This window comes from Amphiprion ocellaris, chromosome 19, assembly GCF_022539595.1.
Source record: "Amphiprion ocellaris isolate individual 3 ecotype Okinawa chromosome 19, ASM2253959v1, whole genome shotgun sequence".
Taxonomy (NCBI): Eukaryota; Metazoa; Chordata; class Actinopteri; family Pomacentridae; genus Amphiprion; species Amphiprion ocellaris.
Genome location: NC_072784.1, coordinates 15,199,992 through 15,210,950, shown reverse-complemented (window position 1 = coordinate 15,210,950; position 10,959 = coordinate 15,199,992). Strand labels below are relative to the sequence as shown.

Genomic DNA, 10,959 nt, shown 5'->3' with positions numbered 1-10,959 from the left:
ACAGTTTTGGGACCACTGTTCCCTCTAAGCTGCGCGCGATACTTTTTTTTTTTTTTTTTTTTTGCACATTTATCATCTATTTTTTTTCGCCATTTTCGAGTTTTTTTTAACTTGAGTCTCGACTCGATCGTTTTTCTCAGGAGGTTGGACTTTAGCCTTTGTGCTGGAGGGTTGAACCCTCAGTTCCAAGACTTTCAAAGCCTCCAGACCTCCCGAGTCCCCAGGACCTGAGCTTTCACACAGTCTGAGGGCTGAAATTTTCTAAGTCCCTCAGTAGTTCTCTGTTAGATTGAACTTCCAGACAGTCCAAGGACTGATATCTTCTAAGTTCCTGAGTACTTCTCTGTTAGTTTGAACCTTCAGACAGTCTGTTAATGTTTCGATTAAATCTTTAAGATTTAAGATATAATTTTCTAATTAAACATTTAATTTTTTAATTAAATGTTAAACATTTTTAATTAAATGTTAAACATTTAATTTTTTAATTAAATGTTTTATCTTTTTATTGGATAGATGTAGTGAGAGACAGACAGAAAACGGGGGAGAAGAGTCGGGAGAAGACTTGCAGCAAAGGGCCACTAGCGGGACTCGAACCCGGGACGCTGCATCAGGGACCAGCCCCTTTACATGGGTCACCTGCTTAACCCGTTGAGCTATATGGGCACCCGCGTGTTGTTTTTGTAAGGGTTTAATAATCTGATAAAATGTTTTGCATTTTTAAAAATGTTTAACATTCTTCTTGTTTAATTGTATTTTTTAAATGTGTAATGATGGAAAATACTTTATCTGTAATTTCTAATATTTGTATTTTAAAAATTTTGTTTAATTTCATAATGACATGTATTGTATCTTGTCGAATTATCTCATTCAATATTTTGTCTGTTTAATATAATTTAATGTAATTTAATGTTTAACTCTATTAAACAGACAAAATATTGAATGAGATAATTCGACAAGATACAATACATGTCATTATGAAATTAAACAAAATTTTTAAAATACAAATATTAGAAATTACAGATAAAGTATTTTCCAGAAGCAGAGGAAATGTTTGTCTGCAGCTAAATAAAGCAGGAAGACACTGAGCTGCTCAGGTGTTCCTAATAACACCAAGCAGCCACCTGGACAGCCAATAGGAACACAGCCACCTGGACAGCCAATAGGAACACAGCTTACTGGAAGTCCAGAGGGCTGGATTAGTGAAGGAAATTTAGTTTAAAGTTGAAGCAGAAAGTTAACAAAGAAAGTTGAAAACCACCTTCTGATACCTGAAATCTCTGAGTTTTCACACAAAGAACGCCTGAACATGTCAAACTGGTTTCATAGTAGAACCATCATTGTAAAAACGTCATAGTATGGTGTGTTGCTCAAAAAACATTAGGACCCGGCTGTCAGGGGACAAACATGTAAGAAACATGAGAACAGAGAGAACCCAACCAGTAGGTCACAGTTTATCATCCCCCAGTCATCTCCTGAAGTCCATATGGTGAGAGACATCAGTATCTGGCTGTTAATTTACCAGAGGATGCTTATAATCATGCTGATGTGGTCTGTACTCTACAGTATTTTAGTGACTCAATAAATGCCTAAGTTGTTTTTTTTTTTAATGTTTTTCAGTTTTTAATAAACATTTAAGAGCCCATATGTAATCAATAAATGGCCTTTGCCTATCTTAAGAAAAATTCACTCAGAACTCTGATATGTTAACAGTACTAAATAAATCAATAAATACATGCATACACACAAAAATAAGTTAATACATTAACTGTGTTAAGATTTAGATTTTAAAAAAAGTTGTTTATGTTTTTGCAGAATCCAGAATTGCTCACTGGTTGGTCATTACATTTTATTAGTTTGATTTCACTGTTTAAAATGATGCCACCTCTTTTCAGACAGAACCTGTGATAATAAAACAATACAAAATTTTTAGTTCCGTGTTAATAAAGCACTTAAAGCTTTAAGTATGGCTAAATGCTTTTTTCAAAATTAAATATATCACTCCTTAGGTGGTAGTGGCCCCAAGTTCAGTAAAGTTGGAAAGATATTCACAGATTCACACTTCCAGCATCAATAACTCTTTAGATATAGGTTGTCAAAACATAAACGGTGCCTCTTTCCCATTGTTGCAAGGCAGACAATGTGCTACAAGCCCAGTTTTATCAAAAGTAGCTGTCTTTCAAGCTACAGGAATAACATTGGTGTCTATGGAGTGAACAGGGTCCGTCTGCAATTTGCAAAACCACTGCAACAGTAAAGAGAGACAAATATTCAATAACTTCACTCTTACATTGTAGTGTCACTAAAATCACTGCAGCCTTCAACTGGCTCCTGTTGACAAAGTGTTTTAACAGAAATGTAAATGCTGTAATTTGATTCTTTTAATGAACCATGTAACTTGAATGGATGTGATGCTGGTGTGACCACAGTGCACACGTCTGATGTTGCTCACAGTGGTCCAAGGGACGCTCAGGGAGTTTGTGTGTTTGCTCACACTCAGGAAAAATTACAGGGAACATTGTTTGGGACTCAAGCAGTTCCTTCTTTTACTCACTATCTCCCCAGCCTTAGGAAAAAAAACCTGTTCACACAGCACAGATGAGGCTGAGGTACACAGGAAATGTTTGGCTCCATTGTACAAGTTTGGGTAAACGGTTTTGTGGGTTGCCCAGTAAGCCAGTGGGTCTGCCGTTCTTTCTACAATTGCATTCGCTGTGGCGCTTTGCATTTGCCAGGCTCTACTTGCGTCTTCGTCTAATAGGCTCCACAGTTGAACTGAAAAATATTGAAGATCATCATCATCATCACCAGAAATGTCAGTCATTCCCTATTCAGAAGAGAAAAAGAATACCTGTGGAAGGTGCTGCTGGTGGTGGAGGACGAGGCTGTGGTGGTGCTTGTGACGTAGATGACTGCTGCTTGGTATTCTTTATGTTAATTGTTGTGCATTCTGTTATTAAATGTTCTTTCACACTGGCTGCCACTCTGATTGGTGAATCCAAAAGTTTTGAACTGCAGAGCCACAAGTGTAGCAACAGTTAGTGAACTGTTCTTTTCTTTGGTTTGTAGTCTGTCAGCTAAGCACCTGACAAGGTTCTGTGCCAGGTGTTGTAGCATGGGGGTGGTGAGTTGGGAATATATATATATATATATATATATATATATATATATATATATATATATATATATATATATATATATATATATATATATAAAATATATATATATATATATATATATATATATATATATATATATATATATATATATATATATATATATATATATATATATATATATATATATGTATATGTATATGTATATGTATATGTATATGTATATATATATATATATATATATATATATATATATATATATATATATACATATATATATATATATATATATATATATATATATATATATATATATATATATATACATATACATATACATATACATATACATATATATATATATATATATATATATATATATATATATATATATATATATATATATATATAATCTATCTATCTATCTATCTATCTATCTATTCTCTACGAAATATGAAATCTGACATACTACTAACTCTCAAAGCAAAAACAACAGCAAAAAAACCAATCTGTTCTGCGAAAAACAATTCAAATGAACAACACTAAATAGGGATCTCCTATCCCGGAACACTCGATCCCGCTGAGTGATTCACATAACAAACCGAACCAATCAGGTGATTCGAAGCAGTTGAGTGCTTCAAACGTCACTGAAGTGATTCAAACGTCACGAGTCACGTGACCAAACCACGCCTCGGCACAGTGGCTCGATACGTTTGCTTCATGAGCTACAGCGCATGTGTCGAAGCCTCGGGTATCAGAGGACCATCACTACCTCTGACTGCTGTTGATCTTGTTTTTGGAGTAAAACACGGTAAGAAGATAAATACTTCTAACCAGCAGCGTTGTTTTGTTGTACGTTAGGTCAGCGACTTGTGAAGAGTTGTGTTTTGTCGTGTTTGAGCAGTTGGTCCGGACGCGTTAGCTAGCTAAGCGGCTAAGTTAGCTAGCGGGCTAATTAACACAGGTGGCTAACTTACCGCTGAACACCTGTGTTAGTTGCTGCCACAGCTGTCCTCATTATTAGAATGACCTTCTCAACCTGTATTTCTCTGCTGTGTATTTTAGCTTTTAAAAAAGTGATTTTACTTTAAGGTTAACTGAAACCTGTTGAGCTGCACTGAAGTTTAACATTCAGCTGGTTTGAATTAAACAACGCTTAACTTAACATTGTGCAACATTACCTCTCTGAATCTCCATAATTTCATTAAATTCCTTCTCTCTTCCACTGCTCAAGTTCAATCCAGTATATAAAATGACATCAATATTGAATAAACTAACAACCAGCCATTGTATTTATTTATTATTGCATGTATTTGTAGTAAAACATGAGTTGAAACATCCTACTTTTGGATCTAGAACTGCACAAGCCGTTCATTTTCAGTCACCTGATGAGTTAAACTCCCCTTTTTATGTGAGGTTGAAGCAGAAAGTCTGAGTTAACAAAGAAACTTCTTTATAATTTGCGATACCTGTTATCTCTGACTGAGGCTTTAGTTTTTGTTGAGCTGATTTACACGTAGAAACTTTGTTCAGGAAGATTTCTCAGTAGCTCAGAGGACAGGCTGCTTTTTACACAACCTTGTAAGAGAATGTCTGTCAATGCTTTCAGCAGAATTTAGAAACACAACATTTCCTAAACAGATATTTTGAGGCTGTGAGGTTGAACGTTTGAGAGTATATCAGTGTGTTTGTTTGTGGTCTTTCTGTTTCTAGGTGGAAGCTGAATTAGTGAGGATGACTCCTGCTCCTGTCATCTCTAAGCTCCTCACACATCTTTACCTGCACATGAGGAAAATCACTCCTGTAGAATGCAGGTATGTTTGTCATTATTATAAAAAGATGTTGCCTGGTGACCTGTCAGAAACCCTTCATACAGAGTCAGCCAAAATAATGTTTACACACATTAGGAAAAGAAAAACTTGCATAAATGTTTCAATACCAAATTTATTCAGACATCACGAGATTAATAAAAGTTATCTTTGGCCTCTACAATTACAAGAGGTGCTCAAAGTGGTGGCCACTGGCTTCCAGACATTTCTGTTGTAGACGTCACTTGTTGATGCTCCATTCATGAGGGTAGCGCCATCTGTTGGGAAAACATCGTACAACAGGACACAGAGTTATCGTGATTTGATCAAACTTAGAAAGAGGTATCTATATGTATAGAAGTACTTATACAAATGAAATATTTATTAAAGTTTTTCTTTTCCTGATGTGTGTACATTATTTTGGCTGATTCTGAACTTAATGAAAACAAAACAGTCATTTAATTGTTGCTCTGAAAGCTTCTTTAGTGAAAACCAGCTGGTGTTCTGCTTTGAAACAAACTGCTGTTGAGGTCTGTGTTTTTAGGTTTAACCACACAGTTTCTGAATGAACTGATGGTTTGTTTTTTTTTCCTCATCAATGTGGACGTTATAATTGATGGTAACATTTACTGATCATATAATCAGCATGACAATATAACAGTAGAACATTCTGACCACCTGACTAATACTGTGTTGGTCCCTTTATGCTGCTAAAACTCCTCTGACCCAGTGGTTCATCAGAACCTCTGGGGATGTCCTGTGGATCCTGTGGATCCTGTGGGTTGCAGGGTGGGTCCTACATAGACCAGGCTGATCCTGGACCATCCCACAGATGCTCAATCAGATCTGGATGTGGGGAGTGTGGAACCCAGGTGAACAGCTTAGCTCTGTCTTGTTCCTCGGACCACTCCTGTAGTAGCAGTTCTAGTTTGTCCTGCTGAGGGAGGCAGCTTGCATCAAGGACTGCTGTTGCCATGGAGACTAGGGGTTGTTTGTCCTGCAGTGTTTAGGTGGTGGTACATGTCAAACATCCACATGAACGTCAAGGTTTCCCAGCAGAACGTTGCATTAGAACAAGATGATGGATGTTGTTCTCTTCAGCTGTCAGTGGTCAGAATGTTGTGGCTGATTGGTGGATCTGTCTGCCTTTACTCTGACATCCAGAGTTATACAAAAGTGTAGTATGTGTGCAGTGCAGAAGAGATTTACTTTATTGTATGCAGTTTTAGTGGTCCCATCAGAGAAAATCATATCCATATACAGATTTTTATTAATTCCAGGGCTGGATCAGTAAAGATAATAATAACTACATCAGATAATTCTTGGTCGCAGTTGGAATTTTGCAGACTGAGAGATGGTTGAGAAGGTTTGCAGTTCTTGTTTTAGCAAAATATCTTGTAATAAAAGATCTTTATTGTCATTGTACATGAAATTATCTGCAAACCAGCAAATTGCATCAGTCTGAGGTATGTAAAAATAAATAAGTAAAGAAAAATGCTTCTAAAGCCAATAATAAACAGAATATTTTGAGGGAATATTCTAAAAAGGAAAGAAAAGCTCCATTCTCACTCCTCTCAGGATAAACTGTCATTAAAATTGACTTTAAATTTAGCTTCAACACGAGATAACAACATTTACTTTCATTACTGATGTCAAGTTTTAATAAAGTTCATGCTACTTTTATAAAATGCTGAAAGTGAATAAATTGTATTTCTGTGATCTGTGTTTGATTTCTGTCTTTTCTCCTGTCATCCAGATGTTCAGAGGGAGATGATGCCACATCTGGTCCAGCTGATGGAAGGTCTTGAAGTTCTCTGACTGGCCTCGACTGAAGATGGTCGTCTCACTGGATTTAAGGTTCAGATGCTCAGTAACAAACTCCACCAATGAGCCAACAGGGAAGCTTTAGGTTTATTAAATGTTACTATGAAGGTTTCGCTGTTTTTCTTTGTGAATGCAATGTGCTCCAACTGAAACTTGAATTAGAACTTAGAAGTAAATCCTTCCATCTGAAAGGATTTAGTTGCATTAATAACCTCATAACATTTTAATTTTTATTTCAGTATTGGCTGGAAATAGAATCTCTGTATTGATTCAGGTAAAAACTGAACTTCACAGCATGTTGGAGCAAAACAACCAGATGAAAACTGTGATGGTGTTGGATTGTCAGGCCGTAATGTTGCAGCTCAAAGCAGCTTTTCTAGCTCAGTTCATTCTGACATTCAGCTATGAATCAACACAGTAGATGGTGATCCATGCTGTGGAAGTCTCACATCTCCTGATTTAATGGAGCTGCTTTGCACTTTTTACACTGTTTATTCACCAACACTTTATTTAATAAAAGTCCCATCTAGTTTTTATGAGGAATGTGATGTTTTAATTTCTCTGTGAATAACTGCAGTCTAATGCAACAGCTGGAGTTGTAACATCTGTCCTGATATTGATCATCAAGTATTGATCAGAATACTTATGGTCAGCAGTCATCCCTGAAGTTTTACATTAAAATCTTTACTTGTGTTGTGAACTTTGGTAAGAAACAGAAACTTTAGCATTGCCATGGATACATGAGTGTTAAATTCTGTCCATGTTTCATTTTGGGAAATGCAGTCCAGTTCCAGAATGTGGAGGAATTTAGTCTCACAATCACAGACAATAAATATTATCTGAAAGTCGGGTTATTGTTGTTTATCAGCACATGTTAGACATATTCCAATTAAGACTCTAGAATATCATGATTTATGTAAATTTACCTCAATAATATGAATGTTCAGATTAAGACTGTACAGTGATATTTATTATGTAAGTTTAGCTGATTAAAGTTTATGACTCTGCACTAAAATATTATTTAAATTGACATCATTATTATAATATTTAGGGTCAGACCCTACAGTATTGAGATTAAGAAATCAAATATTCTATAAAATGTAAATACACTGAACTCATTTGGATATATTTAAGTGAGACTCTACAATATTATTTGACACAAATCTATCTAAATCAAAATTTTAATAATTTTCACGCCAAACGTTTACTGGACTGATTTAAATATTAAAATAACTCCTTTCTAATCCTCTGCTGTACGTTCAAACCTGAGGCCTTAAATAGAAACACACAAGTATCTGTTTGAAGGAACTTCTGCAGAGTCCTGGTTCCAGAACATGATGATAGAATTATAGACAAACTTTAACAAAAGCTGCCTGAGAGTTTACAGGTTTTTATGCTGGATTTCTTCAGTAATTTAATGAGAGTTATCAGCAATAATCAAGTGTTCATTTGATGAACTTCATTTCCTAAAACATCCAGAATTGGAGCTCATATCTTTGGCAGCTGTAAAGTTTCTGCTCCTTCAAAGTTCACAACACAATGAATGAATTCCTAAAACACTCTCAGTGCTGGAGAGCGTTTGTGATGCTGAAGCAGTGATCAATTTTTCTGATTCTTCTCTGAAGATGCACAATGAGGGACATCTGCAGAGACTGAGAAAGAGTCTCACCACATCCTGACATGAGGAAAAAGACTTTATTGAAGACTACAATGAGAAAAACTATCAGACAGCAGACAGCTGGATTCAAGGTGAGCTCTGAACATTTGATCTGGAACAGGAATTCAATAACGGCAGCATGAGCTTCATTTCAGTCTGTAGCTGCTGAATTCATGGATGAATCATCTGGCACTAGAGAAGAAGACCATCAAACATCCACGTCAGCTGATGGAGATCCAAGAGTCTCACCTAACAAACAACCTACAGAGTGAAGACCTCAAATCTGATTGGACGGCCTCCTATTCAGCCACGTGTGTGAACAAATGCCTCTCAGTTGATTTGTTTTCTAAAATAAATCTAGTTGGAGTCCTAATCTATGCCTGTGTGTTTGCTTCTTTACACCGCTGTTAACAGTTTAGGCTGTTAGATTGTTCCAGATAAGACAAGTACAAGATTCTTCAGAGCCATTCTACCACGAGCCTGACAGGAAGAACTCCAACAGCTACTGAATGTTCCTGTGGTTCCCTCAAGGCTACAGGAGGAGTCCTACGAGGACGAGCCGGTCCACCTGATGGCGGCCAGTCGCTGCGGTTCAAAGCCAACACTGACTACGTGGACTTCTACTGGACCACATGGAGGCCTTCAAACCAGACCAACAAGTTCACTGACTCCCCGACTGGTGGGTCTGAGGACGCCGCCGAGCCTCGGCCCAGCCGGCCTCCTGTCTGTGGGTGTTTGAGTGCTGAGAGGTTTATGGATGCATGTGAACGTTCTGTGTTGAAACAGCAGCTTTGGACTCACTAACGCCGGGAAAAACCAAGAGCTCCTTTATTTGTGACTTCCACTAAAAAAACTGAAGAAAATAAGTTTGCCAGGGTTCTGACTGATAACAGATTATTAAATAATGAAAATAATCGTTTAAATATTCCTTTAAACAATCCTTTTAGGTCTACATTTCTTTTACACTGACTTCTTGGTATATGTACAAGTATTTTGGGTGGAATATACCATTAAGCCCGATGTTCAAGGGTTCTTCTGGGAATATACCATTAAACCAACCTTTTAGGTAAATGTTCCAGGATGTTGGGTAGAATATACCATCAGATCAACCTTTTAGGTCTACATTGGAAGATTTTAGAGTAGAATATTACTCCAAACCATCCTTTAGGTCTACATTTAAGGTGGAATACTCCTTTACAGCAAGATTTTTTTGGTCTACATTGAAAGATTTTAGGTGAAATATTCCTTTGAACAAACTTTTTAAGTTTATGTTCAAGGATGTTTGGTGGAATATACCATCAGACCAACCTCCAAGGTCTACAGTAGTGAATTTTAGGTGGAATATACCATTAAACTCACCTTATAGGTCTACATTGGAGGATTTCAGGTGGAAATTTTTTCCGAACCGTCTTTTAGTCTACATATAAGGATGTTTAGGATGGTATATTCTTCCCAACCAACTTCTCAGGTCTACATTTCAGGTGGAATATTCCTCCATACTAACTTTTTTGGTCTACACTGAAGGATTTTTTCTAAACCACCCTTTCAGGTCTATATTTGAGGTTTTAGGTGGAATATTCCTTTTAACCAGCCCCTCAGGTCTCTGAGGATTTTGGATGGAATACTCTGTTGTTAAACCAACATTTTAGGTGCATGTCCAAGGATTTTTGGTGGAGTGTTCCTTTAAGGTGGATGTTTGAGGACCTTGTAGGTGGAAGACTTCCTGAAACCAAACTTTTTCGGTCAACATTCAAAGAGTTAAGGTGGAATATTCCTTTAAACCAACCTAAATTTCATGTTTTGATCATTATCAAGTGAGAAACCTCAATCCAGACTCCTCATAATGACATTTGAGATTTATGCTGCTGTTATTTGTTTAGTCCAGACTAAATGACAGAAATCCACAACTGTAATTTTATTTCAGGACTCGGTTATTAAATGTCAAAACAATCCATGTGACTCTAAAAACTCAACAGCTTTACAAACTCTAAGATTAAACTCTCCACAAGAATCCAAAATAAGTTGGACTTCTACATGAGAGCTTTAATTATTCTTCATCTACTTCCTGAAAAGTTTGGTTAATAAAAAAGACAAAAACTAATATTTTCAGCTGAACTAAAGACAGACTTTGTGATTTTTCTACTCACATGTGTTATTGTAAACTTCCTCTTTCAAATAAATACCTGCCTAACCCCCTGGAAACCAGCGTTTGTCCTGTTTTTGTGTTGCGACCCTAGACAGCCGGGTCCTAATGTTTTTTGAGCAACACACCATACTATGACGTTTTTACAATGATGGTTCTACTGTGGAACCAGTTTGACATGTTCAGGTGTTCCTTGTGTGAAAACTCAGAGATTTCAGGTATCAGAAGGTGGTTTTCAACTTTCTTTGTTAACTTTCTGCCTCAACTTTAAACTAAATTTCCTTCACTAAGCCAGCCCTCTGGACTTCCAGTAAGCTGTGCTCCTATTGGCTGTCCAGGTGGCTGCTTGGTGTTATCAGGAACACCTGAGCAGCTCAGTGTCTTCCTGCTTTATTTAGCTGCAGACAAACATTT

General features: G+C 36.7%; 1 long non-coding RNA gene across 3 annotated transcripts; it reads left to right on the top strand.

The window, feature by feature from the left end:
- Positions 1–3,824: 3,824 nt before the first annotated feature.
- LOC129347525 (uncharacterized) lies at positions 3,825–8,775 on the top strand. 3 transcript variants are annotated; one of them, XR_008599663.1, is made up of 5 exons: positions 3,825–3,924; positions 4,827–4,927; positions 6,678–6,778; positions 8,371–8,494; positions 8,599–8,775. It is a non-coding gene; the product is annotated as an uncharacterized LOC129347525 (long non-coding RNA). The 3 variants fall into 3 exon arrangements; XR_008599662.1 differs by having other exon boundaries at positions 8,558–8,775; XR_008599661.1 differs by having other exon boundaries at positions 8,371–8,775.
- Positions 8,776–10,959: the final 2,184 nt, after the last annotated feature.